Source organism: Lissotriton helveticus, chromosome 8 (genome assembly GCF_964261635.1).
Source record: "Lissotriton helveticus chromosome 8, aLisHel1.1, whole genome shotgun sequence".
NCBI lineage: Eukaryota > Metazoa > Chordata > Amphibia > Caudata > Salamandridae > Lissotriton > Lissotriton helveticus.
In genome coordinates, this window is record NC_136069.1 from 801,508,010 (window position 1) to 801,533,807 (window position 25,798).

Consider the following 25,798-nt stretch of genomic DNA (forward strand, 5'->3'; position numbering starts at 1 on the left):
GGGTCCATGACGGCGATCTGCTTGTGGTGGGTATCTCTGCAATGTGTTGTATCTCTGCTGTGGTGATTCCGCCGTGTTCAGGCAGGTTGTTTTTCCTCAGCGAATTGATGTGTGTTTTCCGCTATCGTGATTTGGAGGACGGTCGAAGACAACATTCCGTACGGCGGTGTCTCTGGATTGGTTCCGTCCGCCGCGGGGTCGGGTGTACTTCCGCGGCGGTGCATGCTTTTCCGCCGCTTACGGACATTTGACAGTGTTTCCCATCCTAATATGGCGGACGGAGTGCCCGCGGCAGGCGGACCGAAAAAAGGCATTTTCCGCCTACTCCAGGCCGGCGGTCGTCCTTCCGTCCGCCATCGTAATCGACCCCTAAGTGCCACGGATGGATGCATGATGCATGGACGGATGGTAGGATGGATAAATATATAGATAATGATGGACAGCTAGATGACTATATGTGTGGGTGGACTTTTTGGGATGGGTAGTTGACGACTGGACAGACAGGTCCACATAGGTAGGCTGGGTAATGGATAGATGTATGAGAAGGGAAAGGTAAGCAGGGTGATGGATGGATGAGAAGGGAAGGACTTGCAGGTGGACAATTGGATAGACAGACACATAGACAGACAGATGGATGGATGGATGGTCAGAAAGCCCTGATCTTATCGTTCCCAGTGGTTTGTAACACAGCAGCTGGTCAATATTCACTTGCTCGTCCGGGAATGTATGCAGCCTTCAGAAAATTGCCCCTGAGAATCTTTAGCACCTTGTAAACAATAGCTGAGTCCGTTTTCACCTTTTATTGACCAAAGTCCCAGACACCGAGCCCTAAAGCTAGAAGAAAATAGGGCTGTCCCACGCTGATACTGTGCATCCGCGCACCCTCTCTCCCAGGAGTACAGCTACATTTCCAGAAACTCGGGCTCCCCCTTTCCTTAGTAACATTAGCTCCAGTTGGCAATTTATTATTTAAATAGGAAGACCGTCGGGCAAGTTCTCAGTTGCGACCAGGGCTTTAAGTGGGCTGGGTCTCACCGGGTCCGAGCACCTGCAGTTTTTTTTAGGGGGCCTCGAAACGGGTCTCTATTGGGCTCTGTTTTGTGCCCTGGCAGAGGCGGTCTGTTTTTTCCGGACTGCAGTGACAGCAGCCACCTCGATGTGCTCTGCTTACACTGCTCACTTCTCACTAGTGGATAAGTTACGGCATGACGTCATGCCAGGTGAGTGTTGTGGGGGAAGGGAAATCCTTTAAAGAGAGTAATTTTCTCTCTGGATTTCCCTTCTCTTTTTGAAACTCAAGAGCAGCAACATCGTCCAGGTGTCAGCAGGGCTTTAAGTTGAAGCTTTTGTTTCAATATTATATACAACAAGCGATAGTTGCTGCTTATTTGTCTTATGCAACTAAGAACCATTGACAAAGCCAATAGTCCTGCTTTGTTGTAGGTATGATGTTACTTGTTGTATCATATATCTCTGGATGCAGTGGTGCACAGTCTAAATATCGATTCCTAAATATCGACCTACAGAAATATTGAGTTGGAAATATAAAAGGTACAGAATATCGAGGTCAAGAATATTGTTGGACAGAATATCGACCCTAAGGTAAGTACTATTTTTATTTTTTATTTTTTATTTTTCAAATTTTCAGCATACAAAAGAGAACATGGTACAGCAAAAGGGGTGCCCGCACATCTCACCAATAGGCACTTCTCACATCGACACGTCTATCATCACAGAAATCATATACAGGTATTATTATTCGTATAGATGTCCAGGGCGGGTATTGGCTTTTTACATGTACTATCAAAGACAGTCAAAGCGGCCGTAGTTCTCCGACTAGTGCCGCCATCCATCCATTGTCCATGTACATACAGATAACTAGATGCGGGAAGCTGTGGCATTCAGAGGCTAACAATACATACACATTATACACATCATATCACGTTTCATCATTTTCAGATTGTGACAGCATATATTTCGTATACGGACCCCAGATATCCCATGGTAGTGACGCCCCTGGCAGACTCTCCGCATAGCATGTGAGTTGGTCATGACAGTATTCCATATCACGTAACCATTGTGCCAGAGTGGGGGCTGGCCGACCATCCCAGCACATTGCCACTCTTCGTTTAGCTACTTGAAGGGACAGAGCCACCAACATACGAACTCCTGTGGGGACCTCGGACACAATGCCCAACAGACACAATCGCATATCTCTCTCAAGCTGCACACCAGTCATACTGGTTAAGGCCAAGAGTGTCTCATCCCAAAACTTACTGACTCTAAGGCAGTCCCACGCCAGGTGTGCAAAATCAGCTTCCCCCGCACCACAACGCCTGCAGCAGTGAGAGTCTTGTAAACCATACTTATATAACTGCGACGGTGTAAAATACATTTGATGCAGGAACTTATAATGGATAAGCTTAAAATTACCATTTACCGCAAAGCCCCCAGTCATCCGGCAGCTCTCCTCCCATTCCTCATCTGTCAATTGCTGCGGCAGACATGCATCCCACCGATCTCTAGAGTTATGGGGCCCCGCACCTTCATCAACCTGTGAGGCATGATAAATACCGGAGACCAGCTTGATTTTAGTGGTTGCTGTGGATACTAAGTGCAACGCCGCCAGCGTTGCCGGCTCATCCGGAAAACTGGGATACAGACTGCGTAATTCTGCCCGCAGCCTCGCGTAGATAAAGGTGGGCATCGCCTCTGGCATTCCAGCGGGTAAGAAGGCGGGTAACGAAATGAACGTCCCTCCCACGAACACGTCTCCCATCACTCGTATCCCGGCGGCCTGCATGACCGTAAGCGCCCCAGTTTCACTCGTCACTCATAGTGCTGTGTGATGCAATAGAGGCGTCGCAGGTGCATATAGTGGTAGTCGTGGTGCTCTCCTTCCAAGTTCAGCCCATGCTTTTGCCGTGCACTGCACCGTATCTATCTCCCCACGGTCATATACCGTGTGAGGGTTGACTATCATTGCCTGCAGGGGAATAGGGTGCACCGCACCTGCTTCGACCGCCACATGTCGTGTGAATGGTGGAGCGTTCTGCCAATAATACGCAAATCGTGCTTGTGCACTGAGATAATATAACTGCATGTCGGGCACCGAAAACCCACCCAAGTCATATGGCTTGATCAATGTCTCCCAGCTTACACGGGGCTTCTTGCCTCCCCAGGCGACGGTAATCAGAAGTGTGCGCAATGATATAAAAAAATGTCGCTTCAGAAGAATGAGGACATTGACGAATAAATATAAAAATTTCGGTAAAACCACCATTTTAATTAGAGCAACCCTATCCGCAAATGTCAGAGGCAGTCGCACCCATTTTGTCTTCAAGCTTGGATATTGCTACACCATAGTTGGCTCTAGTGATTTCCTTCGGGTCCTGATGCACCCAGATGCCAAGATATCGCACGGGTTCAGAAGCCCATTCTAACGGGTAGTTCAATCTGAACGGCACCATGCTCCGGGTGAGAGGCATTATGATTGATTTGTTCCAATTAATGGTCTAGCCCGAGAACTACTCAAAACGGATATACTCCCTGATTACTTGCTCAAGATACCGCTCCGGTTCTCTAATATACAGGACCATATCGTCCGCATACTTAGACACGGCTAACGGCCGTTGATGGTAGTGGAGCGCGGAGTTCGCGTGCCTCTGCCTCAGCACACATGCAAGAGGCTCTAAAACAAGCGCAAATATTAGGGGGGAAAGGGGACATCCCTGTCGAGTTCCCCTTTGGATCGGAAACACCTCCGAGACATGGCCATTCACTCGCACCCGTACCACCAGATCTGTGTATAGCAGCTTTATTCAGCTGGTAAAGAAATAAGGTACTCCCATACGATGCATCACTGCAAACATGTAAGTCCATGCAATCGAGTCAAACGCCTTTGCGGCGTCTAACATCACTGCCACTGCAGGAAGTTCCGGTTTCAATAGAAGTAGAACCGCAAACAGCGCCCTCAGGTTGTGTGCCGTAGACCGCGTGGGGATGAATCCCGACTGATCCGGGAGGACCATGACGTTAAGTAAGAGATGCAGTCTTGTGGCGAGGACTTTAGCAAGTATTTTGACATCGGTGTTCATTAGCGAGAGTGGTCTATGCGATTCACATTTGTCTGGCGGTTTGCCCGGCTTTAATAAGGCGACAATCAGAACCTCCCTGAGCGTGTCCAGTAGTCGCTGCTGATCAAACGCCTCTGCATACATTGCCGCCAGGCGTGGTATTAGCAGATCAGCGTACTCCTTATAAAATTCAGATGGCAGACCATCTGTTTCAGTCGCTTTACCGTTAGGCAGCGCTGTGATGGCATCCCTAAGTTCTGCGTCTGTGATATGGTGCATCAAAAAATCTTGCTGCCCCTTTGACAACCAGACTAACGCAACATCATCTAGGTATTGCACTATTTCCTCCTCATTGGCTGGTGGTCTGCGCCCATACATGGTCTTATAGTGTGTAACAAAGCTCCCTAAAATATCAGCAGTCTCGGAGATGGAGCAATCACCCTCCGTAAGCACTTGTACCCCACAGTGTTTGGCCCAGGGTTCCGTAATTCTTTCAGCCAATGCGTGCCCAAGCCTACCTCCTTCGCCATAATACCTAGCTTTGCAGTGGCGTGACAGATGATGCACTTCTTTAACGGCCGTGGGTGCCTCCTCGTACTGTCGTTCCAATCACACCAGTTCCCGCTCCAAGCATGCTATTGAGTCCCGCAATGACCTCATCACCCCAGCCTGTAATCCTATACAAGCCCCCCTAATGGTCACTTTGAACACCTCCCAGAGGACACACTCACTCCGCACTGATCCAACATTGTCGTCAAAATAATGCTCAATATCCTCTCTTACCCCTTCCTTAAATACAGGATCTAGCAAGGCTGTGGGTTGCAACCTCCATCGATAAGGGGCCAAGACATAGCTAGGTAGAAGCATATCCAGCAGTACTGGCGCATGGTCCGATAAGGTACGTGGCAAGCGTGAGACCCTGGATACCCATGTTGCGACATCACACATTGTTAACCAATAGTCCAGTTGGGACCACGTATCATGAGCATAAGTGTAGCAAGTTCCCTCTCTCACCCCAGGGTGCTGAAACCGCCACAAGCCCCAAGTCACACATACCGTCACGCACAGCCTGTGCCGCTCTCTTCACATGTGTATTGGTGTGCGACTGCCTATCCAATGCTTCATCCAGGACCACATTAAAGTCCCCCCCAAATAGAATGGCAGAGATCGGTAAGGCATATACCTTGTTCCACAATAGTTTGTAAAAGACCGGATCATCGACTTTGGGGCCGTACACATTAACCAAGGTAAGCAATCTTCCACATAACCTCCCCTGTAAAATGACGTACCTGCCGTCTCTGTCAACCTCCTCATGCAAGATCTCAAACTGTACACCCCTCTTTACCAACACCATGACACCCCTTGCATAAGAGGAGTAGGAAGAAGCGACCCGCACACCTGCCCATTTTTTTTTTGCAACACACTGCGCTGTACGGTCAGTAAGGTGAGTCTCCTGTAATAACGCCAGCTCTACATTGTGCCGGTCTAGATACGCCAGCACCTGTCTCGTCTTTTTGGGGTTGTTCAGCCCCCGGACATTCCAAATAATGCAAGCAATTTTACCTGTCTTATACAGTATCAATTAATGACAATGAGCTGATGACATAAGAATGCAAGGAACCCACTCGCATACACGTAAGATGAGAACGCACCAACACACCCCTCAATGCTGCACAGACAATCCCCGTCCTCCCAAACCATTTCCCCTTCCACCCATACTTTATCATTTGAACTTGAAATCTTAACAAGCCCCCCAAACCCCTCCCCCCACTCAACCAGGCCCCCCAATCCTCCCCAGGATCCCCAAACCCCCCACCCACTTCAGCTCCCCCAACATGCCAAAGCTCCGCCAATACCTCGACATCCTCCCCCTTCCCACCCTTCCCATCAAACCTGTGTTGGGGTGCACCCATATGCGGGGGCGCAGAGCCAGAACCTCCCGCAGAGCAGGAGCCGACCAAGTATGTCAAGCAATTCAATACATCACACATCACGTATAAAGCCATCTAGTGACTACCTCCCCAACAACCGCTTATTACGTTCAGCAGAATACATTTGTAAAGAGCAACAAGACAACGTAAATATACTACCAATCAAATGAACTTCAGTAAGGATCCCAGCTATATCTGCTACCCCACACCGGAGGCACATGCAAAGCGGAGGGCCAGAACATCACCCACACACATAGATGAAGCAGTTCCTAGGAGAACCAAAAGCAATCACACCAGGATCCTCTCAGATCTGAAAGATCCCACCAACCATACACAAGCCCCTCAGTGCCCAGTGTCATCCAGCTCTTCCTCGTCTAGCATTACAGCAGAGTCTCTCTTCTTGCGCTTTAGCTTCTTAGCATAGTCCATGGCGGCCTTTGGGGTAGCAAAGATTTTATTATCGGCCACAGCTCCTATGCGGAGTCGTGCTGGATATAACATGGCGTATGGGACTCCCTCATTCCTTAAAAATTGCCTCACTGCGCCAAACTCTCTCCATGCTGCCTGTACAGACACAGTAAAGTCAGGAAAAAATGCTCAAGTATTTCCCTGATGTTCAATGGCGCCCTTCTCCCTGGCTAGGCGCAAAATGGCATCCCGATCTCTATAATTCAATATCCGAGCTATAATGGGCCGAGGGGGAGCTCCCGGGACGGGTCACGCTGCCAGAGATCGATGAGCCCTTTCCACAATGAACATAGGTGACAAATGCTCCGTACCGAAGATGTCTGTGATGAGGCGCTCCATATAGGTTTCCATTCTGCCCACATTTGTGGATTCTGGCAGCCCCGTGACGCGGATGTTATTGCGCCGGGACCGCGCCTCTAAATCCTCCTTCTTTGCCTGGATGAGGGAGAGGACCTTTTCCATGTTCAATGTTTTGCCAGTGACCACGGTTAATCCATCCTCCGTCGCCGAGACTCTTTGCTCCACTTCCCCCATGCGTGCGTTCTGCTTCTCTAATTGGGAAGACAGATGATCCAGCCTGTTGTTCATGGCGGTCATCGACCCCTCAATGGACTGTAGGGATCGCTGAATAGCCATTAAGGTAGCCTCCAGCGTCGAGGTGCCCTCCACAACATTGTCCGCCTCCGAATCCGAGGCTGCCTTCTGTGGTGCCTGAGACGTTTGCTGGGCCTCGAATGTAAGCTTTGTCTGATTCCTGTCTGCTCTACCCATGGTTAGGGACCAGGCCTGCCGTGTTGTTACAGAGGACAGGAACCGCCCTGCTCCCAAACCTGTGTGTACCTCGTGAAGGTTCTGCACTCTCCCCGCAGTTAGATAGCGCGACTGCCTGACCAGGGCCCTAGCGGAGAGTCCATAAGCAACAGATCTGTCTATGGAAGCGCCTCAAATGCGACTTAATATGGCAAGGACGAGGAATCCAAACTATGTAAGCGCCAATTGCCACAATACAGGGGGATCGATATATCTTGACACTGCTCACATGTACTACAGGTCACTAGCCCCCTGAGCCCTGCCAGGAGAGTCAGTGTAAAAGTACAATAACATCCCAGGATCAGGCGTCAGTTATTTTGAGGCACAGTATTAACTCAGCATGCAGTGCTGTCCCTTCCTCGCGTGTGGGCCCTGGCTTTACTCCGATGAACTAAGTTAATCCCACCCGGAGGGCTTGAACCGAGGGGATATCACACCACAGGCCAGTAAGAGCTCCCTCGCCCCAGCGCCAGGCCCCGCACCAGACACAGCAAGCCGAGCACGGCCCCAGCCCCAGGCCCAGTCCCACCTCCGCAGTCTAGGCCCCGAGTCGAGCCGGCCCACCTTCCGCATCCAGCACCGATGGGCACCGGTACCAGAGCCTAGGGGCTCGCTCCACTCCCTCACAGGCGTATGTTGTCTCAGCTTGCCTGCAAATGCCCCCAGATAGCCTCTCGTTGCTTCGGTGAGCACCCGCTCCGCCAGGCAGGCTCTCGTTCCTCCGCACCCACCATATTTGTCACTGCAAGGGCCGTGTTCCAGCTACTCCCGCCTCAGGCAAGGCGGGCCTATTCTTGGGCCGCGGGGTCCGGCCGCCGCCACACCAGCCACCGCTGCCGATATCACCAGCTATATGGGCCGCAGTTCTCTTCTCCGTGCCGGAGATCCCCCACGCAGAGGAGCGCCGCCAGCGCAGCCGTAATCCGCCGCCGCCTCCTTACTGCGTAGGCCGAGGCCCAGACCGTCTCCTCGCCCAAAGGCCTATTTGTCCCCAGCAGCCGCCGACCTCCAGCAGGGTAAGTCGGGCCTGTTTGCAGGCCGCAGGGTTCGGTTGCCGCCGCACACCAACCGCCGCCGCCGATATCTACAGCAGCACCAGCCGCAGATCTTCTTACGGCGCCGGAGGCCTCCCCAAGCAGAGGGATATCGTCAGGGTTCCCTGCAGTCTGCCTCCGCCTCCACGCTGTACGGGCCGAGGCCCAGTCTGTCTCCTTGCCCAGCTGCCTACCGGACCTCAGCAGCCGCCAATTTTCACCGGCGCAATGTGGTGCAGGTCAGAAGTAGTGTTTCCCTCGGCACAGGTAGGGAGTTCCTGGACGTGAAAGACAGCGATATACTCAGTGGGAGTTCTCACGTTCCTCCAGTGCTTCAGGCAGTGTTAGCGACATGTGATGTGACGGATTTTGGCCGGATTTTAACTCGGTCGAGCAGAGCCTCACACTAGTGCGGCTATCTTGCTGTGCGCCCTCTAGCGCCCCGACCCTAAGGTAAGTAATATTGATATTTTTATATCGGTGTAAGTAATATCGAAGTTAGTAATATCGATATCAAATATATCGATGTTACTAATCTCAATGTTACTAATATCGATAATTGTATTATTGTTATGTATTTTATTATGTATTTAATATGTATGTGTTATACGTTTTTTAAGTATTTTACTTGTTTTAAATTATATGTGTACTATTTTTATATATTAATAATGTTATTTTTAAGTCAATTTTATGTTTTAATACCGGAGCGGGTTGTTGGTTTATAGGGGAATAGGGTGGGAAGTAATTTAATTATACTAAATTAATTACTAATTTTTAGGAGTTATAAATTAATTTTAATTAATTTTTGCATTTAAGTTCTGTAGCGGGTTGTGGGTTTATAGGGAAATTGGGTGGGAAGTAATTTAATTGTAATTAGAAATTATTTATTTTTATTTATTGGTATTGATGATTATTTTATTTTTAATTAATTATTAATTGGTAATTCATGTTTGTAATTGGTAATTATTTGTTTTACTTGGTAATAAAAAAAAAATTGTAAAATTACTTTTTATTAATTGGAAATAATTGTTTATTAATTGGTAATTAATGTTTCATAAAAAGTATTTTTTGGTATCCAAAATAATTTTATTGTTTAATATTTTTAATTCTTTATCAATATTTAATAATTAATATGTTTTGGTTATGAAAAATATGTTATTGTTGAATATCTATTATTTGTTAACTAATATTTATTAATTACGATTTATTGGTATTTATTGTTAATTTATTGTTAATTATTTATTCTCTCTGGAGTGGGACTAGTATCTTTTACCCCTACTCTAACCAACGCTTTCCCTACTGTTGCACTCACTGGAGTGGGAATAGTCATTTTTCCCCTACACAATCCAACGCTTTCCCTACTGTTGCACTCTCTGGAGTTGGAATAGTAATTTTTACCCCCACGCTATCCAACGCTTTCCCTACTGTTGCATTTTCTGGGGTTGGAATAATTAGTTTTACCCCTACTCTATCCAACGCTTTCCCTACGCTTGCACTCTCTAGAGTGGCAATAGTAATTTTTACCCCTACGCTATCCAACGCTTTCACTACTGTTGCACTCTCTGGAGTTGGAATAGTAATTTTTACCCCTACGCTATCCAACGCTTTTCCTACTGTTGCTCTCTCTGGAGTGGGAATAGTCATTTTTACCCCTTCGCTATCCAACATTTTCCCTACTGTTTCACTCTCTGGAGTTGCAATAGTCATTTTTACCCCTACGCTATCCAAAGCTTTCCCTACTGTTGCACTCTCTGGAGTGGGAATAGTCATTTTTACCCCTACGCTATCCAACGCTGTCCCTACTGTTGCACTCTCTGGAGTGGCAATAGTAATTTTTACCCCTACGCTATCCAACGCTTTCCCTACTGTTGCATTTTCTGGAGTGGGTATAGTAATTTTAAGTCCTACGCTATTTTCCTTACTGTAGTTTTTTGGGGACTTTGAATAGTAGTTTTATTTATTTAGCTATTTAATATTTTTGTATTATTTTAGATAATGTAGTATATAATTAATTTTAAAAATATTGATAGTATATTTAATTTTTTTTAATTCATTAAACATATTTATTTACTTTTTATTTATGTTATTGTTTTATGTGTGTAGATATATTTGTAATTTATAACATGTTTTGATAATTTATAAGTTATTAAAATAATTATTAAAACTTATTCAAGTTCAAGTTCAAAAGACCTTTATTCGAATTTCATAAAATTCATAAAAGTACCGCAGTTAAAAACAACAAATCATCACAGTATACATCCATACAAAGAGATTTAAAAACATTTTAAAAGTACAATACTTTAGAATTCCTAACAGTTCAGCTCCAATAAGGCTAATTTCTAATTTCAGGGATTTTCCATCATTTTACGCACTCTTACAGTCAATCTTAAAAAAGTACTGGTACGAAAAATCAATTCGTCAGAATCCAAGGAAACCAACATCCTATGCGACTCAATAAGTGTGAGTGGTCTATGTTTCTTAAAATAAGGGGTTAAAAGCCATTTAATATACCTGAGGTAGAATTTACAAAAGAATAAGAAGTGCAGATCATCCTGTGGACTGACACCATCACAGGGGCACGGGTTAAAATCCGTGCTATGTCGATACCCCAGGGGAAAAGACAACAAGAATTTTACAGTGCCCGCCCTAAGTCGAAACAGAAGTGATCTCTCCCAGCTAGTCAAAGGTAGGGAGAGATAGGGCGGGAGGGGTTGTCTACACAGTTCATTTCCTAGATATTTTACAACAGTTGATTTCTGCGATTCTCTTCTTAACCGTTCAGTGTTATAAAGTGCATACAGTGCATTTTTAACCTCAACTTTGTCCTTGGGTTCAATAAGCGTAGGGTCATTGAATAGATTGCCTCTGTCCACCGCACTCAACGTTTTAAGGACTTCTGAGAACCAAGGGATCGCCATTCCGTGATCATAATTTAGGCAATCCTTCATAATGTTTTGGGTAAGTGCGGCAGCACTATTCCTCCAGACTTTGATCCATAGGAGTGCCGGTCTGGCTCTAATAAAATCACTTATGTATGGGAGGTTAAGTTCACTATGGCAGATGTAATCAGAGGAAGAGATCGGGGCGCCCAGTATTTTTCTACAGAAGCGGCTTTCCGCCCGCTGAATACTGTGGCTGCTCCCCAACCCCCAAACCTCCGCTCCATATGAAGCAACAGGCGCGCACTGCAATCTAAAAAAATTTAAAATGGCTTTAGTGGCACCAATTTTCTTTGGGCGAGGGAGGCTCAAGACAGAATTTGTGGCTTTCGAGAACTTGCTCGTGGCGTGGGCCAAATGCCCACTCCACAAGCCGTTCGCAGCGAAAACCAACCCTAAGTAAGGAAATGTAGAAACAGATTCTAGGTTGTCTCTACCTATCTGTATATTGTTGAGCTTCCTTTTGCCGGGTCCACAAGACATGATAAAAGATTTTTTTAAATTAACCCGCAGGTCGAGACCCTCCATGAAATGGACAAAGCTATGTACAAGCAGACGAAGGGCATTTGGTGTGCGGGCCATAAGCACCGCATCGTCTGCGTATAGGAGCGCTGGTAGAGGTTTCCCTAGGATTGATGGAACATCAATAGTGACTTTTTTCAAACAGTTTGATAGACCGTTAATATAAATAATAAACAGCAGGGGTGCTAAAACGCACCCCTGTCTAACCCCCCTGCCTATGTCAATGGGTCCTGAGACTTCACCACCCATCCCAATTCTGACCCGTGCTTTCAGGTCGGTATGGAGATAGGCGAGAAATCTAACAAGGGTGTCATCTAGGCCATTTTGTGATAGGATTGTCCAGAGTTTGGATCTATTCACAAGATCGAAAGCGGATGAAAGATCCATAAAAGCAAGATAGATGGGGGATGATCGAGCAATGCTATACTTATCGATTATTAGTTTCAGATTCAAGCATTGCTCCACTGTTCCCACCCCACTCCGAAATCCCATCTGACATGGATCCAAGAAGTCTGTGTCTACAGTCCATTCAAGTACTCTATTGTAGATTATACGTCCCAAAATGTTTAAAGTGTTATCCAAAAGGGAGTTTGGGCGATAATTGGCTGGTTCTGTCCTATCTCCCTTTTTAAAAATTGGGACGATAATACTGGTTGCCCATGTGGCCGGCATAGCCGCTGTTGGCAAACTATTAAAAACATTGAGGAGAATTGGCGCCCATAGATCCACATTGTATTTAATGATGTCTATGGGCAGACCGTCAGGGCCAGGCGCCTTATTTCCCAGGCTCTCTTTTATAGCTATCTCAACTTCGTGGGCTTCTATCTGTAGGCCGCCCAGTTGTCCTGAATTAAAAATAGGCGGCTCCTCTGTTGGGGCTGTATAAATTTTGGAGAAGTGGGTCTCCCATACACTGCTGGTTATATTGCAGCTAATGGGGGTAAGCTTCTTACCCATTTCTCTTGTTTTCCTAACAGCGGCCCAAAAAGGACCGCTGCCGCCCAAATTTGTGCTGATCACCAGCGATTCCCACTGTTCAGAGAGTAGCATTGCTTTTCTGTCTGCTATTTTTGCTTTATAATATTTCCTAGCTAATTGGACTGTTACTTTACACCTGGGTTTAGCATTGAATGCCTTCCTCAATTCCCTATTCGCAGAAGAGCAGGCTGAGTCGAACCACCTTGGATCATTACCTTCCTTGGGTAATGGGACTGACAAAAGAGTTTTTATGGTAGAACACAGCACTTCAAAATCAGCAATTATGGTGTCATAATTACCACTCGTGGACAGGCATGACTTAATCAAATGCGGGTATGAAGTTTGAACACTGTCTAAAATTGCCCCACAATCAACTCCCCTCCATTTTAGTCGTAGGCCGTCAGTTGTGGGTGTAATGTCCCTTGCACCATTCAAATTCATAAAAACAGGACTAGGTGCGAGATTCAGGGTTACTACTAATGGATTGTGATCACTGAAAGATGTCACCATCACTGTGGTCTTTACTATACAGTCTATTAGGTGTGGGGACATGAATATATAGTCAATAGTGGAGCTCCTGTCCCCACTGATAAACGTCGGAGCGTGGGGGGAACTTGGACTATAACATGAACTCATAGCATCATCAAGAGCAAAATCAGTTATTTTTTTAGCTAGTTCAATGCCCCTGCGTTCCGCTTGGTCCCGAAAAGTCGCATCCTCAATCCCATATCTCGTTGTTAGTTTGGCATTAAAATCACCCCCTATTAGAAATCCTGACTCTGTGTTTGATAATAAAGTGCATTCCAGATTACTTAGAGCCTTTGACAGAGCCAGAAAGTTCTTGTTCGGTACATGGTAAAAATCATTGTTATAAAAATTGATTAAATAAATCCTGGTCTTTGACTTTAACTTAAATTCAAGGATTTGAATATTGGGATTATCGCTAGATAATTCTCTAACTGAACCACCAATCAAGATCTTAATCCCAATAAACAGACCTTCTACTGCTCTACCAAAACTAGGTTTGGATGATGTTAAACTAAAGCAGTGGTAACCTTCTATATATAAATTCCCAACAGCCCATGTCTCTTGAAACATTAGAATATCCATGCCATCAATTATCTCCGCCCATGCAGGATCAGAAAGACTAGATTCCAGGCCTGCCACATTCCAACTAAGAATTGATAACCCATGGGTGTTACAATGTTTGGTGGGCTTATTCACAACACTCCTAGGCATATCCTTGGTGGTGTTAACAACTACAGGTGGGGCACTATTAGTATCCATATCTATCGGGAGACTATCCTGATATAAACATTCTTCAGATATTTCTAACTGACCCTCATGTCTGTTATTTGTGACTTGGCTACTGGTAGTGCTACTATCGGCAATTTTATCCAGTCAATCCTGCTCATCTAAATTTGAGAAGTAATCAAACCGATTGTGGGTAGGAATGTTAAATAGTGGCCTACGTTCACTCATTGGTGTGAATTGATTAGAAGTGAGTGCTGGATATTGCATTTCTCTGTGGTCATAGTAGGGCATGGTTGAGAATTGCGGATAGTGCAGAGAAATGGCTGGCGTTTGAGGCTGATAACGCCAAGGTTGGGCATTCTGATAGTTAAAATCTGGATTCTGGGAAAAAAGCGGCGATTTAATTCTAGTCCTAAAATTCAAATCCTGGTGTGAAATTGCGAAATTATTCGCCATAATATGTTTGGGAGGTATCAAGTGTCTATAAAAATAACCTAGTGGAAGGAGGGTAGTGTTAAATTCCCTAGGTGAAGGTAATGGTGCGCTACCCAATGTTTTTTCCGCCCATTGGGGATTTTTAAAACTTATTATAACACAGTCCCCCTCGAACTTCTTCCTCAAAGGGCCTATCCAACCCACTCTCTGAGTGTGGGTAATCTCCCTTGCCCCTTCAATGGGAAAATTACAATTTGCAATTAACCAATGCAAGGTTTTGTTTTTAAGGGACATGGGAGTTTCATCTTGGTCCTTCCTTAATTTTAAAACATTAACCAGGACCAACACGTATGCCCCACACTCAGGTGGTAGATTAATACGTGGTGGAATCTGCCTGATGGTTTTTGGAGGGGGCTGAACCATAAGGGAATCATTTGGGGGTTTATGAGGTTGACTCATAGAAATCCCCTTCAATTGTTTGGTATTTTTATCCTTCCTTGGCTCCAGGGCCACATTAGTACCACTGGAATCAGCTACTGGCTGATTAGCGATGACCCCTTTGTCTGAAGCATGCGGGGGTTTGAGTATTATGTTTGTAGTTATAGTTGGCGGTTGGGGGGTTTTAGGTTTGGAGCCTGCTAGTGTTGTGGGACTTGGTGTAGCTCCCATTCCATTAAGGGCACCATCTCTAGATATATTCTTAATGGGAATGCTTAATTCTGCTAATTGTTTTTCTATGCGGGTGAGCCTACTTTCTATAGGTGACAAATAGATACTAAGTAATTCGCCCATTTTAGCCAGCATGTGGTCATTTGCAGTATTAACAATATTAGCTTCAGAATTTCCATCCATACCTATCCTCCCCTCTTGTTGCATCTCACTATCTACCTCAATGGTCTCCCTTGTCCTGTTCGTACTTATATGGGGGCTGGAGTTAACACCTTCCCTATTCTTACTTATGGACCTGCTATGTTTTCTAACCTTGGGCCTACGGGACTTTGATATATGTTTTGCTTGTTTTGGAATAGCACCCTCCCGTCTTCCTCTTAGTTGCCTCGTGCTAACACCAGATGTCTCATCTGGGGTGAGATTAATAATTAAATTGGGAGTTTTCTCCAAATCCATACTTATATCTGTGTCGGAGTCAGAATCTATCAGTGGGATTGAAGCAGATAGATTCACCTCATTAGGTATAGTATGGATATCGGCGCGTGCCTCAGTTAGAGGTCTAATGTTACTAGGGATAGCCTGGGTCGGTGTAGGTGTGCTTGCCAGACCAATGAGACCAAGGGATGAGCGTCTGGCTTGGGCTAAGTCTCGTGAAACCCTACGTTCCAAGAGTAGGATGCCCTGGTCTATAGCATCATTGGCTCTAATGATAAAATTATCTATAGGGCCAATCACCGAAACACCCCCAGCTGCAGTTTTACTGCGAGTGCCCCTTGGAGACATAATGAGACACTGTAAAAAGTGATAATCTATCCACAATACTGTTAGTCCCAGTGGCTATTTTATCCGGCAAATCAATAATAGACAGTTGATATATATAAAAACAGAGCACCATATAGTTCTGTAATGTTAAAAGGAAACAAGTCTGATGTAAACAAATGTCAATAAGTTGGTCCTCTCAGTATGTTTTTGCGGGAAATTGTACGATAATTCATCCACGAAACCAGACAGTCATTGATGAATAAAGTACCTTAGATGGAGACGTAAGAGGGGTACGCCCGACCGGCCTCCTATGGCCTCTGAGCCCGCGCGTCCCGCGACGCGGAGGGAGCGTCCTGATTTTGTAGCGTCTCCAGGAGCGCAGCGGCAGGAAGTGACAGGAAGTGGTCGCTAGGCTCTCTGGGCGCTGTAGTCTCCAGCCGCCAGCCGCGAGGTGGGGTGAAGCGGCAGCGGCGAGACCACAGCGTTTGGGCCCCAGGAGCTGTGCAGCGTCCAGCAGGTAGGACTGATGTCTGATGTGGCTGTAATCGCCCCCCGCTCCACCGAGGGAGCGTCCTGATTTTGTAGCGCCTCCGGGTGCGCAGCGGCAGGAAGTGACAGGAAGTGGTCGCTAGGCTCTCTGGGAGCTGTAGTCTCCAGCCGCCAGCCGCGAGGTGGGGGGAAGCGGCAGCGGCGAGACCACAGCGTTTGGGCCCCAGGAGCTGTGCAGCGTCCAGCAGGTAGGACTCCCGGTCTGATGTGGCTGTAATCGCCCCCCGCTCCGCCGAGGGAGCGTCCTGATTTTGTAGCGCCTCCGGGCGCGCAGCGGCAGGAAGTGACAGGAAGTGGTCGCTAGGCTCTCTGGTAGCTGTAGTCTCCAGCCGCCAGCCGCGAGGTGGGGTGAAGCGGCAGCGGCGAGACCACAGCGTTTGGGCCCCAGGAGCTGTGCAGCGTCCAACAGGTAGGACTCCCGGTCTGATGTGGCTGTAATCGCCCCCCGCTCCACCGAGGGAGCGTCCTGATTTTGTAGCGCCTCTGGGCGCGCAGCGGCAGGAAATGACAGGAAGTGGTCGCTAGGCTCTCTGGGAGCTGTAGTCTCCAGCCGCCAGCAGCGAGGTGGGGTGAAGCGGCAGCGGCGAGACCACAGCGTTTGGGCCCCAGGAGCTGTGCAGCGTCCAGCAGGTAGGACTCCCGGTCTGATGTGGCTGTAATCGCCCCCCGCTCCACCGAGGGAGCGTCCTGATTTTGTAGCGCCTCCGGGCGCGCAGCGGCAGGAAGTGACAGGAAGTGGTCGCTAGGCTCTCTGGGAGCTGTAGTCTCCAGCCGCGAGGTGGGGTGAAGCGGCAGCGGCGAGACCACAGCGTTTGGGCCCCAGGAGCTGTGCAGCGTCCAGCAGGTAGGACTCCCAGTCTGATGTGGCTGTAATCGCCCCCCTTATTAAGTATATATTATATATTTTATGTATATGTTTAATTCATGTTTTAGTAATATATGTATTATTTATTAATTTTAAACATTATTACATATGTTTATTTTATTAATAAGTATTATTTACTTCATTTTGCACTTTTTTTTAACTGAAAAAAACCGATATTTTTAATCACGATATTTTTAACATCGATATTTTGGTTTCAATATTTTTTTAATTACCATTTTGTAGATAGGATGTCGATATTCTTGCCTTCAATATTCCTGCGTCGATATTTCTGTAGGTAGATATTTTGTAGATAGTCTGTCAGTGATTCGGATGCAATGACAGAAACCGCAAAATACAAGTCGGGCGTCAGCACAGATTTTTAGCTTATGTGTTTTTAAGCCACGACCTTAGTTACATTGGTCATGCCCTTTTGAGAGACCCGCCCCCCCCCCCCCCCCCCCAGTTATTTCATCTCACTTAAAGCCTTGGTTGGGACCATTGCTGTCCGAAGAGCAAGTCACTCACAAGGCACTAGAGGAACACGAACAAGCTTGCTTTTGCTGGACGCCGTACACGGCTTGTTCTGGCTAAGAAAGCTGTAATAAAACAAGAGTGTCCGTAAAACCGAGCTATTACTCTGCGTGTTTGTAAATTAATGAACACTAGGTCCGACTGCTTCTTAGTAACTTCCACAGGTCACTTAGTGTAAGGCCCGAGGACGTCACTGGGGGGCAAACAGGAACTTGTCTGTTAATGGAGATGATAATATTGAACATAAGAATTATTATTGAAATTGTTCTCGTTATGGTTATTTTTATATTGTTGTAGTTATTTATTTTACACAGCTGTTGATCTCGCGTTTGATAATGAAAATAATAAGTAAACTATAACAACAATCACTATTAGTATAATGACGATAATGATTCAATTACACTGATTATAATTTTAAAAATGATTATTCTGTAATTATAGTAATAACATAATCGTAACAATACAAATGTTGTTTGTTAATGTTATTAGTTTTACAATTATTTTAGTTACAAACTGTCATTATCCTTTTCATCAATACAATAAGAATGATAAAATAATTAGGACTAATAAAACTTATGTGCAGATATACTCACACATACGAGTGTCCATACACACATTGATTGCACATGTGGCAGATAAAGGTGTCAAAATGGCGCAGACGCCTGAGAACTTACATCAAGGTGCATCTCTCGCCATGATCCTAGATGTGTCTGCTCTCCATCCCCAAAGTATTAGGATGTAGGGATGAAGAGCAGACACATCTAGAATCACGGAGAGACGCACCTTGATGTAAGTTTAACTACATGGGTCTCTCCTTCACTCTCCTCCCATGGGGCGTGTAGGAAGCTTGACCAGGGTTTCAAGAAATCAACTTAGGTAGAGTATGACGTAGGTCAACCTACCCAGTGGTAACTTAATAATAATATTTTGGTAAGATAGGAGCCCTCTTTCATTTTTCCATCCTGATTAATGCCGCAGAAACATGTCGACAAAATTAACCACTACGGTAATGGGGCAGTAACTCCCCTTCTCACAGTTCTTGTATTTTTTAATATCGTATAATTTCCTATCTGAATAAATGCATTCTGGCGATTATACTGATTTTTAAAACTCACTCACGTTCACGGGCCCCCACTTAGTTTTAGAAGTGCCTCTCTGTCTCCAGGTGTAGGCCCGCTCTCTACCAATCAATCAATCAACCAATCACCAAAATTTGTAAAGCGCGCTACTCACCCGTAAGGGTCTCAAGGCGCTGAGAGGGGGGGGGGGGTCGCTACTGCTCGAACAGCCAGGTCTTGTGTTGTTTCCTGAAGGAGAGGTGGTCCAGGGTCAGCCGTAGATGAGTGGGGAGGGAGTTCCATGTCTTGGCTGCCAGGTAGGAGAAGGAGCGTCCTCCGACGGTGGATGTTCGGACTCGTGGGACGGAGGCGTGGGCGAGGCTGGCAGATCGGAGCTGGCGGGTGGGCGTGTAGAATGTGAGGCGTCTGTTGAGGTACTTCGGCCCTGTGTCGTGGAGAGCCTTGTGTGCGTGGGTGAGGAGTCTGAACGTGATCCTCTTGTTGATGGGGAGCCAGTGCAGGTCTTTCAGGTGGGCAGAGATGTGGCTGCGGCGAGGTATGTCCAGGATGAGTCGTGCTGAGGCGTTCTGAATGCGCTGGAGTCTTTTCTGGAGTTTGGCTGTGGTTCCAGCGTAGAGGGTGTTCCCGTAGTCCAGCCGGCTGGTGACGAGGGCCTGGGTGACCGTCTTCCGGGTTTCGGTGGGGATACACCGGAAGATCTTTCGGAGCATGCGCAGGGTGTTGAAGCAGGATGACGAAACGGCGCTCACTTGCTTGGTCATCGAGAGGGAGGAGTCCAGGATGAAGCCCAGGTTGCGTGCGTGGTCCGTTGGTTAGGGTGCGAAGCCCAGGGCAGGGGGCCACCAGGAGTCGTCCCAGGCAGAGGGAGATGGTCCGAGGATGAGGACTACCGTCTTGTCTGAGTTCAGTTTCAGACGGCTGATCTTCATCCATTCTGCGACTTCTTTCATTCCTTCCTGGAGGTTGGCTTTGGCGGTGGTGGGGTCGTTGGTGACCAATACCAAAACAAGTTTCTAGAGAGAAAAGACTGCCGATGACGCAGCATGACACCAGGTGGTGTTTGAGGACAGTCCTTCATTTTTTGTGAGATGCCAGCTCTCTCTAAATGTAACATTTCCTACGTTTCGGTCACTGTACTTGGACAGCTTCTGTTGTGTGTTCATGCTAGGCTGGAGGCTAGCTAGCTCCGGTTACCCCGCGCCTCTAGTTCCCTCCCCTGGGATTTCCTAGGGTTAGTGTGTTGCATGTGTCTCACTGATAACATTTCAGGGGAGTCACGTTGAGGGTGTTGTCCTGCTCACTCTCTGTGGGAGTATTTCGATAAGAGTGCATGAATGGCCTCAGCCTACAGCACCTGGGTGGATGGGTGTGTGAATGATCTAGAAATGCTTTCAAATCTCTTAACATTATAATTTGATATGTCAATTCATCTGTCGAAGCTAGGCCATCCTGATAGTACACTTTTAGCTCCCTCAAATGACAGGTCAGAAAGAGGGACTTTATATACATTGGGGGCACCGCGTGTGAGTTTGGTGCAAGTCTTGACTGCTAGGCTCTGAATGCTGAGGTTGGGGTTCTCATTGTTGGTGGTTCGACATATTATGCTTTATGGGACACTAAAATGTCTTATTCTAAAGACCTGTTAGTGGCCCCCAAGCAGCGGTTTAACAAGACTTGCTTTTGCTGGCCTGCTTGTGGCTGGTTGGGCCTACGTCGAGCCTTTTTAGGTTTCGGCTAGACATTTTGTGAAATGGTTAGCAATGCAATAAATAGTGCAAAACTGCGTTATGTGAATGCATTATCTTGTTCCCATGTGTCTTTTGCTCCTGTCTCGGTTTAGTGGATTCCTATCACTGATGTGATTTACACCACAGTCTGTGTGCCTTGTCCTCCCTTGATCGCAGCCCCAGGCTGCTAACTGGCCTTTAACTTGTTGCACAACATTCCTTTTCGTGGTCTGCAATGATTTCACGGACATGCCTCTTACGGTCATCTCACCTCTTCTTGCCTCTGTGCACCTTGGTTCTAGAGCAACTACATTCATCTTGTCTGTAACATTGTATCATGCTGTGTATGCTAAGGGGGTGATCTGTACAACATATGCCCATATAGACGGCCATCTTAATTGACAACTTCTCTGGCTGATATGCCAGTTACTGGCTCAGTTCCTCTTGTGGTATTCCAGGGTGCTTTTAGAATAATGGTGATATTTCTGTTTCTAGCTGCGCACATAATTTACATGTGAACAAATGGCCCTTGCATGCTGTTTTGTTCTGCAAGCATAGTGCAGTCACCCATGTGCAATATCAGCACACATATATGCATATTGCCTCAACGTGATGCTCTTACACCTGCTACTGTCACTTTCATGTAAAAATCTAACTTGTACAGGGATGCTCTGGAAAACAACCAATGACAGCATTATATGCACTTTGCGCAAATGTGTACATAGCTGCTTAGGAGTCACTGATATCAATTCACCTAATTTCCTGGGGAAGTGAAAGTGACCATTTGACCTAGATGATATAGCTGGAAGTGACATCACATTACTCCTGACACCCATCATGACATCACAGGAAGTACAATATGTGCATGATTATTGCAACAATAAAAGTATACAATAAGTTGTCAGATAAAAAAACTAGTTTTGATAACATACACAACCAGGATGCTGCCACGATAAACCAGTGATGTTCCATTAGCGCAGCAATGACCTACGCAAAGCGGAGCGCCGATTGCCGCTAATGCCCATGTACCTTCAATGTATAACCTCATATACTCTCAGAATGCAGTCTCAGATTGCTGAGGTAGCCTCAAATATCCAGCAAGCCTCATCATTCACAGGGGGAAACAGCATTTACAATGCTGTCATTACATCAGAGTACTATTACAACGCGGTTGTTACAACGACTGCGTTGTTAGTACGCAATGCATTTACATCGCAAATCATTACAACAACTTGCTGTAGGGGGCCCTGAGGTATTAAAATGAATTCCAACACCTTCCCTACTATTGCGCAAATTGGAGTAAGAAAATGAATAATGCAATTCCTAAGTCCAGAGCCCCCCCCCCTACTGCAAGTCGTTGTGATGACTTGCGATGTAACTATATTGGATACTAAGAACGCAGTCATTGTAACAACCGAGTTGTAAAAGCACGCGATGTAATGGATAGCGTTGTAATGGACTATATTCTTCACAGGTTTAGTCTCATGTCCAGTCTAGCATCCAGACACACAGGTTAGCTTCAAATGCCCAGTGCAGCCACAATGGCTTCCTTCACAACATTGAAACTTTGAGAGTGGCTGCCCTTTTTAAGCATCCACTGGGCACATCTTTTGATTAGAGAAAGCAAATTCCAAAAGTGTAAGTTTGTCATCTCTGAACTGAAAACAAATGGCCCCTATGCACGGTGAGTTTTCTCTCTGCACAGCACTTGGGGGCCATTCTGCGTTTTCACTTCACGAAGGCAGACACAGGAAAGGAAACTGGGGAACAGTTGTCCCACCCTCAGTGGTATGGGAACTCCATCCCCAGACCCTTGATTTATGTGCCACCTGATCAGAGGATTACACTGGCAGAGCCAGCGGAGGCTCCATCGGTGTAAACCTGGTGCTTTCCCCAGCAGCGGCCCGTGTAGGTAAGAGCGGTGGGGCGGTGCAAATGATAGTTGACAACTTCTGTCCAGTATGTTTAGCACACATTTTTTGGTTCTCCAGAAAAAAGTTTCCAACAGGTAAAAGATTCTACGCAGTACATTCTAAGTATTATAAACAGCCGTGAGTTATTAAACAGAACCGTCCCAGCATGGTAATTTCTTAATAACATTAAAAGACTGTGTGCACCAGGCACTAACCTATGTACATGTGCTTCAATACGTACTATAGGTAACTGTTTATTTTCTCTTATAGTCTATTTAGCTTAAATTCGGAGGCAATGTATTTTATCAAATTCCCATTGTGTTTTTTAGCATATCACCGTCACAGCATCGAACGTTTCTACTTGAGAAAAGTTTAAGGGTTTGCTATAGCCATTTAGAAACAGGTAAACGCTCATCGAGACGTTTCTTTTTCAGTTTACCGAGCGATAGCAGTATATTTATATGTTCACGCGTATTTTGCAGAACGAATAGCGCCGTTACATAGAGAATGGTCACGAGTCATGAGGGATCGCCCCAGAAGTCTATGTTCTAAACGCCTGTATTTAAACAGGTAACCAAGTACCTTATCTACTATTGAAATCATCATCTTACATTAAGTTTCTAGCTATTTCCTCACTTGCTTTTTTAATTTTACAGCAATCTCATCCACGAAGACCATTCTTGACTTTTTTTCGACGACATACATCTTGTCTATATTGGATCCTCAATACATGGTACGAAAATAAGTAATTCAGCTTATTCAGCTCTAATCAATTATTAAGACAGTTTCATAACTACATTGTCATTATTAAATCCCAAGGTTCGAAGTGGAACATTAGTTAATTTCTGGGCTTGAACATTCATTAAACACCACACAACAGTGAGCATCAATGGTGAGTCCTCTCATTTATGTCACTTTCCTAATGCCAATTATCGCGAATATTGTTTTTTATCTAGGATAGTTCTTTAATTCCTCATCCTTTTCCAAAAGGAATTACATGGTTTTTTCATTTCTAACTTCACTATTCTTGTCACACCGATTGAATGTGGGCAAACAGGCAATGTTGGTATTCACATGCATAGGAATGTTCTATGTGGACACATTAGTATGTCAAACTTAGCCAATTTCAAGTTTTTGTGTTGTAAATGAAAACATTAGATGAATATTGTGAATCATCTATTCTAGTTCGCAAATCAATCAATGAATTATCCAGTGTGCTTTGGGCCATAGGCTAAATATGTTCATTACATTATGTTTTTCAGTGCCCCTGACGAAGGGATAGCATCCCGAAATGCATTGGGACAGGATAATTTTTCTTTTAACTGTATAATGGTGTTCAGTTTATCAAATCAATGAATTGAACATTTGAGTAAAAAAGAAGCAACAAAGATTGTCCCTGTTACAAGCAAAAGTATTTATTTTGGAAAAGATCAAAAGTATCTACATCAATAAACTTTTTTTAAAATCCCAAGCAAATGTTTCTTAATTAAGATTACATAGGCAGATGGATTTCTGCCAAAGGTAGTGCGGAAAGGGTCTAATGACGACTGTCACTACTGCATATTTCAATACGTATGAAGCATGCAGGTAGTATGGCCTTAATTTAGTTTAGCCAGTGGCGGTTTGTGTCCAAGGGTAGCAGGGCTCCCCCTTTTACATTTAGTAAAAACAAAGCAATCATAGCAATGCTCGTATGTTCTTTTTAATAAGAAAAGAAATACCCTCTTATAAGTTTATATAATGCGGGGCACTGTCTTCCCCTCTCACTGACACTGGCATTTTTGCCGGACACGTGGTCTGACTCCACTGTGTGAGTAACTAAGTTGCTCCCCTAAGCAGGCCCAAATAAGTATTTGCTGGGCTGACAATCTTACAGCCCTAAGACATGTGAGGTCATCAGCTTGGCAAAGACCTAGCATCAATGCCCAGTCTCCACCCCCCTGATGGCATGGAGGTAAAGTTAGCCCTGTGCGTTTTAGATACAAGCCCCATATAGCTACGCTTCCACGTCAATCAGGGAGTGGAGAGCATTGTCACCACACCCTTAACCAACTCGTTACAGGGTGTGGGTGGGACCCCACCCTGTGAGGAGTTAGGAAAGGGTGTGGCAGGCGGGATGCTAGAAATCGAGTCTGCTCAGACTTGAGTTATAGTGAGGTTGCTTCACTCACGTGAGTCTGTTAATCCTGGACTGGACACCATTTTAGGAACACTGCATGTGTGTCTGTGTTGTGCCATCCACATGATTTACTGCAGTGCTAGCAGCTAGTCCTAATGGCTGCTTGCGCACAGCACTACAGGTTGCTGTCGGGACTTATGGACGTCCTGTGTGGTGTGTTCACCAGCCCAGGTAAGGATAAAAAAACACAGCTGCCAAGCCCGGGCCAGGCACATTTGTTAGTTGAAATTGGGCCTATGTTAAGTCTATGGACTGACGTCAGGATACATCTTGAACTTGGCAAGGCCTGTATGCTGGGGGTGAGGGGTGGGAGGGGGTCTGTTCCGCAGGCCTGGGAGGGAGCATCAGCATGTTGCCTCAGGACTATGAATGTATCCGACTTAGTAGGTGTAGTGTGAGGCACAGTGCCACCCTGTTGAGGGTGGGGACACTTAACACACAGTTAACACATTTAAAAATGTTGTGGTAGCTATCCCATCCTCGTCGCCATAAAATTGTGGTAGCTTGGTCTAGACAGATTGTAGTATTTCAGGAATATTTATTGTACAAGGTACATGTCCAGATGTTCAGTCCAGGACTAGCCCCAACAGGAGCAGCCAGCATGCTGATCAGCCCTTCTCCAACTGTAGTCTCTGACCCCCAACAATCCATATTACATCATTCTAGGAGGAACTCACTGGCAGAGCATGAACACATAGAAACCAAGATACAACAAATGTGTCAGTGCATAACCCATGCCATGGTTACTTTGTGTTCCGTACAGGCAGATGCACATGAAAGACAGTGTGATTTCTTTGCCTATAAAATAGGAATAAGGGGCTCACTGTCAACAGCTCTTTTAGTGCTGTCTTCTATCTGCCTAGGAATCATTTTTTGTAATGTTGAGTCTTTAACATTTGGGTTGCAACAGGCTCTTTGTCAGTATTGTAATGGTGCGCTACTGCTGTAATGGAGGCCATCCATGCTGACATGGCAGCCTTCACCTCCTGGGCATTTTCTATGTGTGTTAGTCAGTGCTGCCGGTGAATTTGCTTCAAGGCCCCCTCTGCACTCACAGCTGCCCTCTGGTGCCCCTTC

At 45.8% G+C, this 25,798-nt stretch overlaps 1 protein-coding gene across 1 annotated transcript in view; it reads left to right on the forward strand.

The window, feature by feature from the left end:
* Positions 1-23,395, forward strand: part of CLYBL (citramalyl-CoA lyase) — a 2,321,716-nt gene extending 2,298,321 nt beyond the window's left edge. Inside the window, exons 10-13 of the transcript XR_013599874.1 lie at positions 22,872-22,945; positions 23,025-23,112; positions 23,199-23,275; positions 23,362-23,395. The gene's annotated coding sequence lies outside the window, so the exon portion shown is untranslated. The remainder of the gene's footprint in view (positions 1-22,871; positions 22,946-23,024; positions 23,113-23,198; positions 23,276-23,361) is intronic.
* Positions 23,396-25,798: the final 2,403 nt, after the last annotated feature.